The sequence below is a fragment of the Entelurus aequoreus genome, linkage group LG19, assembly GCF_033978785.1.
Source record: "Entelurus aequoreus isolate RoL-2023_Sb linkage group LG19, RoL_Eaeq_v1.1, whole genome shotgun sequence".
Taxonomy (NCBI): Eukaryota; Metazoa; Chordata; class Actinopteri; order Syngnathiformes; family Syngnathidae; genus Entelurus; species Entelurus aequoreus.
The window spans coordinates 41,689,958-41,697,738 of NC_084749.1; the positions used below are offsets into that span (position 1 = coordinate 41,689,958).

Below are 7,781 nucleotides of genomic sequence, written 5' to 3' on the forward strand. Positions count from 1 at the left end.
GTGCCAAATTGTAGCCAAAAGCTAGGTTCCGTCTGCAGGTTGATGACCTAAGATCAGGGCAGATCAGGAACAAAGTGACCGTAGTAGTTAAAGTTCATAAGGCAGATGGAGAAGTGCTAAATTGTTGCATATAATAATTGTGCTGAAGGTAGAACATACACATCTTCTTTGGCCTAGTAAGTTAAAGTGCTGGTGTTATTGCACATAGTCCTATTATACAAGTAATTGGCAATAATATCTGTATTTACGCATGGAAAATTGTACCCAAAAAAGTAGAGATGTCGATAAATGCTTTAAAATGTAATATCGGAAATTATCGGTATCGGTTTCAAAATTATCAGCATCGGTTTCAAAAAGTAAAATTAATGACTTTTTAAAACGCCGCTGTACGGAGTGGTACACAGACGTAGGGAGAAGTACAAAGCGCCAATAAACCTTAAAGGCACTGCCTTTGCGTTCCGGCTCAATCACATAATATCTACGGCTTTTCACACACACAAGTGAATGCATGCATACTTGGTCAACAGCCGTACAGGTCACACTGAGGGTGACCGTATAAACAACTTTAACACTGTTACAAATATGCGCCACACTGTGTACCCACGCCTAACAAGAATGACAAACACATTTCGGGAGAACATCCGCACCGTAACACAACATAAACACAACAGAACAAACCCCTTGCAGCACTAACTCTTCCGGGACGCTACAATACACACCCACCGCTACCCCCTACCCCCACACCTCAACCTCCTCATGCTCTCTCGGGTAGAGCATGTCCCAAATTCCAAGCTGCTGTTTAGAGGCATGTTAAAAAAATATAATGCACTTTGTGACTTCAATAATAAATATGGCAGTGCCATGTTGGCATTTTTTTTCCATAACTTGAGTTGATTTATTTTGGAAAACCTTGTTACATTGTTTTAATGCATCCGGCGGGGCATCACAACAAAATTAGGCATAATAATGGGTTAATTCCACGACTGTATATATCGGTATCGGTTGATATCGGAATCGGTAATTAAGAGTTGGACAATATCGGAAGCCATTATCGGACATCTCTACAAAAAAGCTAACATTAGTGTATCTACGTATTAAATATTCCATATAAAAATGGAAATAAAAACCACAGAAATATATTGGAACTAATAGCAAGTATTTCTAGCTTGATTATATATCCATGCATTTATCCTTGAATGTGATGTAACACCTATAACCCATCAGATACTAAAGCCCCTGTCATGTCTGTGTTCATGTTTTTGTTTGGCCATGTGCTGTTTTGTTTTTTGGACACTTCCTTAGTTCCTGGTTTCACTTCCTGGTTTTGTTTTGTTTCCATGGTTACTCATTAGTTTCACCTGTTCCACGTTTAGACTCACACACACCTGTCTCACGTTTTCACATTGTCATGTCACGCACCTGTTCACAGTTAGTCACGCACCTGTTTTCACTTATCATGTCACTATATAGGCTTTTCTGTTTCTGTTGTTCGTCCTGGCGACATCATACATTCATGCCATGTTCACAGTTCCTTGTCACGTAAGTTTTTGTTTGTTTAATGTTCATAGTTCTCCGCCATTGTGCGCGCCTTTTGTTTTCTAGTCAAGTTTTTTACCTCCGCTGTGAGCGCCTTTTGTTTGTACCTTTTGTTTGAGTTTATAGTAAATATTAAACTATGTCTTTACCTGCACGCCACGTCCGTTCCAATTCTTTTGCACCACGGGAGAGCAAACCACGCCAAAGACCGAGTGATGACAGATGTCGCCAGCACGAGAGCTCTCCCGCAAAAAATTTGGACAATTTTGACGAGGCAACGTGGGAGGTCCTCCGCGCGATGGAGGAAGAGACTCTGCGTTATTCCTCCGGTAAGCGCAGAGACCTGATGTGGGGGCCAGATGGAAATCTGGTGCCATTGAGCTCCAGTTGGTCCGAGGATGGCGCTGCGTCACCGCAGTCCTGGAAGCGCCGCTCCAGACCAAAGACTTCAGGGAAGGCGAGCGGACAGCATGCGGCGCTGCCGCAGGCTCCTCCCACTCCGGGCGGAAGCAGGTTGCTGCCAGCTCCACAGCTCCAAAATGACATCACAGACCAGGATTTTTTTTTTCTGAACTCTTTTTCTTTTGATCATCCGCCTCCAGCCAAAGACTCTAAAAACATGATAAGACATTACCAGGACATGTTTTTAGAAATCAGATCCTGTCAATCCAAGCCACCCAAATTCCATGCCCCGCCCCCCAGGACTCAAGCCACGCCCAAGTCACACTTTTTTTTTTCACCCACAAGATCCCAGGTACAAGAAGGAAGACATTTTGGACAATTTAGAGGGGAGGATTCTGCCCTCCTCCTGAACCCCCTCCGCCCACCCCAAAAGATGGTTCCAGACCGCGGGGAGCGCGTCTGGGATCCGCTCCTTGAGGGGGGGGCTAGGGCTGGGAATTGTTCAGGTGGGGTGGCTCAGCATCGTCACGCCAAGCCACAGCCTCCAGCACGACCACCACCACCTGTCTTTCGACCTGCCAAGCCACAGCCACCAGCACGACCCCCACCACCAGTCTTTCGTCACGCCAAGCCACAGCCACCAGCACGACCACCACCACCAGTTTTTCGACCATGCCAAGATCCACCTGCTCCACGCCCAGCTCCACGCCAAGCGCCACCAGTACCTGCTCCACGCCAAGCGCCACCGGTACCTGCTCCACGCCAAGCGCCGCCAGTACCTGCTCCACGCCAAGCGCCGCCAGTACCTGCTCCACGCCCAGTCGCAGCTTCACGACGCCAAGTGCCGCCAGTCGCAGCTTCACGACGCCAAGTGCCGCCAGTGGCTGCCCCACGCCGCCAAGTGCCGCCCGTGGCTTCCCCACGCCGCCAAGTGCCGCCCGTGGCTTCCCCACGCCGCCAAGTGCCGCCCGTGGCTTCCCCACGCCGCCAAGTGCCGCCCGTGGCTTCCCCACGCCGCCAAGTGCCGCCCGTGGCTGCCCCACGCCGCCAAGTGCCGCCCGTGGCTGCCCCACGCCAAGACCAAAGCCAAGACCAAGACCCGCCAAGTGACCAAGACCAAGAACCGCCAAGTGACCAAGACCCACCAAGTGACCAAGACCAAGACCCGCCAAGTGACCAAGACCAAGACCCGCCAAGTGACCAAGACCAAGAACCGCCAAGTGACCAAGACCCGCCAAGTGACCAAGACCAAGAACCGCCAAGTGACCAAGAACCGCCAAGTGACCAAGAACCGCCAAGTGACCAAGAACCGCCAAGTGACCAAGACCCACCAAGTGACCAAGAACCGCCAAGTGACCAAGAACCGCCAAGTGACCAAGACCAAGACCCGCCAAGTGACCAAGACCAAGACCCGCCAAGTGACCAAGAACCGCCAAGTGACCAAGACCCGCCAAGTGACCAAGAACCGCCAAGTGACCAAGAACCGCCAAGTGACCAAGAACCGCCAAGTGACCAAGAACCGCCAAGTGACCAAGACCCACCAAGTGACCAAGACCCACCAAGTGACCAAGACCCACCAAGTGACCAAGAACCGCCAAGTGACCAAGACCAAGACCCGCCAAGTGACCAAGACCAAGACCCGCCAAGTGTCCAAGACCAAGACCAACCACACCAAGACCAACCACGCCAAGTCCAAGACCAACCATGTCAACACCAAGACCAAGTCCAAGACAAACCATGCCAAGACCAAGACCAAGACCCTCGCCAAGACCAAGACCCTCGCCAAGACCAAGACCCACGCCAAGACCAAGACCCGCCACGCCAAGCTTCGCCGCCTGCCACGACAACGCGCCCACCTCCTCGTCGGCCAAGGATGTGGCCATTCCATGGGCGTCCGCCACGCCAGGTGCGCCGACCTCCTCGTCTGCCACGAATGTGGCCATTCCCAGGTCGCCCACCTCGTCAGGTTCAGCGGCGGTCTACCCGCCGTCGCCACCTGACTCTGCCCCGGTGGATTCGGGGACACCTGGTCTGGCGATCCACCGCCATGTCCCCCTCCCCCCCTCCCATGACTCTTGACCCTGTTTTTTGTTTTTGGACATCTGGGATCTGTCCGTAAGGGGGGGGTTCTGTCATGTCTGTGTTCATGTTTTTGTTTGGCCATGTGCTGTTTTGTTTTTTGGACACTTCCTTAGTTCCTGGTTTCACTTCCTGGTTTTGTTTTGTTTCCATGGTTACTCATTAGTTTCACCTGTTCCACGTTTAGACTCACACACACCTGTCTCACGTTTTCACATTGTCATGTCACGCACCTGTTCACAGTTAGTCACGCACCTGTTTTCACTTATCATGTCACTATATAGGCTTTTCTGTTTCTGTTGTTCGTCCTGGCGACATCATACATTCATGCCATGTTCACAGTTCCTTGTCACGTAAGTTTTTGTTTGTTTAATGTTCATAGTTCTCCGCCATTGTGCGCGCCTTTTGTTTTCTAGTCAAGTTTTTTACCTCCGCTGTGAGCGCCTTTTGTTTGTACCTTTTGTTTGAGTTTATAGTAAATATTAAACTATGTCTTTACCTGCACGCCACGTCCGTTCCAATTCTTTTGCACCACGGGAGAGCAAACCACGCCAAAGACCGAGTTATGACAGCCCCCAAAAAAAGCCTACTACGAGCAAAAAGGATTAAAAAAAACAAAAGTCTATGGCGAGCTTTTTTTGGCAAAGGGAAAATATTCATTTTTCATGCACTTATTTGCTCTATTTATCTGCCACACATGGAAGGCCGGTGTTGTGACGGATAATGCACCCCCGCCGTAGAACGCACCCCCTGACGGGCCACAGTTAAGTCCGTACATAAAAATGGGAGTTTTTAATTGAAAATAACTTGTTTTATTCTGTTTAACGTCGACAACTGTCAGTGCATCCTCCGCATCTCAAAAAAATGAAAAAAAAAAAAAAATTGTCTATGTAAAAAAAAGTTATAGGAATGCAAACTAAAGGCCAAGTAGGATATGCAAAACAATTTTAAGGAAAAATAGGAGTTTAAGCATAGACAATAAATAAATAAATAACCACAGATTGTGGAATGTCTACATGTTACAAATAAATTAAATGAAAATGAGGAAAAAATGTACACACACTAAAAGAGGGGGTGGGGGGGGGCGGGGGGCACACTGTACACTATTTGCCCAAAATAAGAAAACATTATGAATATTGCATTGATTGCGCATTTCACACCCCATAAATAAGCGCGCTCCCGTCAGGGGGTGCATTCTACGACGGGGGTGCATTATCCGGCACAACACCGGTCCGTGAAAATAATGCCTACATTGGTGCAAAAAAGGTTAGAGATCCCTGGTATAGACCAGTGTTTTTCAACCTTTTTTGAGCCAAGGCACATTTTTTTCATAAAAAAAATTACAGAGGCACACCACCAGCAGAAAAGGTTAAAAAATTAAACTCCACCAGGTTGTCGTGCCTTATTTTGAGTTTGTTGTTGTTTCCTGTGTGTAGTGCTTTAGTTCCTGTCTTGCGCTGTTATTTTGGTGACCCTTCCAGGGTTTCCCACACATTCATTTATTTGTGGCGGCCCGCCACGAAAGAATTACGTCCGCCACAAATAAAACAAAATTTTTAAAAAATACATTTTTTTTTTTTTTTGTCCTCTCCAGCTTCTCAGGCAAATCATATAGTTGATGTAGATGCCCATATCGGCTGTTCAGATTTACTTTACAAAAGAGAAGTGTAGGATACTTCTCTTGTTGCCTTATTTGTATTTGACTTTAAATGTATTTATATTAGAAACACAACATGTGTATATAACAAAGGGTGCAAAGTCTGCAGGCAGTAGGAAACACATGGTTAAGTGTAGGGAGTAAAACTGATGGCAGTCTAAAGTTCAAGATTTTTGGAGCTCTTTGTTCAGTGGATCAGATGTTTGATGAAGCTCTGTGTCTATCTACCACCACTACTGTTTTCTGTTTATTTGTTACTGACTGTGGCAGGACACCTCTGCCTCTGTTTCACTTTATGTTGCTGGTAAATAATATGGTTGTAGTAGTAGGCTAAAGTTAAATTATTTAGTATGCACTAATTAAAGGGGCAGAGCTTTGAGACATTTTAGCTTTTATATTTTATAAGATATATTTTTTGTAAGAACCACAATTAATAAATAAATTTCAGTGAATAACTTATTGTTCAAATCTGTATATAAATATGTACATAAAGTGTTGTAATTATATTGTAAAAAGGATGGATGGATGGATGGATGGACGTTTAAAACAAAACTGTTATTATTAATTAGTAAGTATACATTTTTTTAGCCTTTTTAGAGAAAATCAAATCATTGTAGTAAATTATGCAAATTACTCGATGATGTCATGGTGACCACGCCCATAGCCACGCCCCCAGCACCACAGGTATCTTGGCAGTTTATGGGAAACACTGCTTCCTGTTTAGTTGGTGTTCTCCTGTAGCAGCTTCACGCCTTCCTTTGAGTGCTATTGACCGCACCTGCTTTGTTTTTGCAATCAAGACTATTTAAGTTGTGCGTACGCTATCCTTTTTTTGTGGGGACATTGTTGATTGTCATGTCATGTACGTATGTGCTTTGTGGACGCCGTCTTTGCTCCACACACTGTAAGTTTTTGCTGTCGTCCAGCATTCTGCTTTTGTTGACTTTGCAGCCAGTTCAGATTTACTTTTGTTTTACATAGCCATCCCTATGCTTCAGTGCCTTTTCCTAGCGGGACTTGCCTTTTGTTAATTTTTGGTTTAAGCGTTACATACCTTTTTTACCTGCACGCTGTCTCCCGCTGCGCTCTGCATATTGGGATCACGACAAACCATCCTCGACGCGATTCGACTTCTACAAAGCAATGAACTACCTGCTGCCACCTACTGGTATGGAGTATTACAAGATTACCCTGCCAAGCTCTACACAGCACAGGCACTAGACAACGGCACATTATTAGGATTATTGATTTGCAAAAAAACATTTTTTGGACCAATTAGGTTAAGTTGCATATTTTCCCACGGCACACCAGACAATATCTCACGGCGCGGCACAGTGGTTGATAATCACTGGTATAGACAATAAATATTGTACAATAGAAAGTACTCACCACAGTTGTGAATAGCAGGTAAGTTTACATTTCCCGTTATGTTGCCAGGTGTTTGTTTTTTCAACCGTTCAAACTCATTTCACTTTTGCCAGGGCTCAGTTTTAGGACTCCCAAATAAAAAATAAAAAAAAACAACGGTACGCACTCCGGTATCCGCTGGGAAAGACGAGTCACGGTGTCGGTTCCGTCGCCCTTTTCTACACCGGTGAGAAACTTTAAAAAGGGATTCGATGTAGGAGAAAGTCGCGGTTCCTAGAAGCACACCTTTCTATAATGACTTGGCACAACGATATCATCCAGGAAGGCAGACGTCGTCAAGAGGAGCGCGTCGCGAAATGAGAGAAGAGGTTAGTACGGCGTCGAAAAAGATGTTTATATTCGACAATGCTCCCTTTTTAAAAAAAAAAACAAAAACGATATGGATATCTCCGATATAAATTCCAACACGACGTCGTTTTTTTTTGTTTCTCTCCCCCCCGGCTCGGTCCGCCTACTCGTAGCGGAGTGCGTGGAAGGAAGGAAGGAAGGAAGGAAGGAAGCAGACAGATGCTGAGGAAGGAGCGCGGACATCACAGCCTCCCCCCTCTCCTCTTGTCCCCCTCTCTCACTTTTGAGTCACATGTTCCACACACAAGTAGCCTTCTGTAAGACCTGCCAGGGCCGGGGTTCGAGCACGGAGACGTGGCGAGAATGATAGCAAGCGTTCGGTCAACTACGC

The 7,781-nt window shown here is 46.4% G+C and overlaps 1 protein-coding gene across 1 annotated transcript in view; it reads right to left on the reverse strand.

Annotated features, from left to right (window-relative positions):
- Window positions 1–7,535, reverse strand: part of LOC133635372 (BMP/retinoic acid-inducible neural-specific protein 3-like) — a 233,990-nt gene extending 226,455 nt beyond the window's left edge. Inside the window, exon 1 of the mRNA XM_062028512.1 lies at window positions 7,064–7,535. The gene's annotated coding sequence lies outside the window, so the exon portion shown is untranslated. The remainder of the gene's footprint in view (window positions 1–7,063) is intronic.
- Window positions 7,536–7,781: the final 246 nt, after the last annotated feature.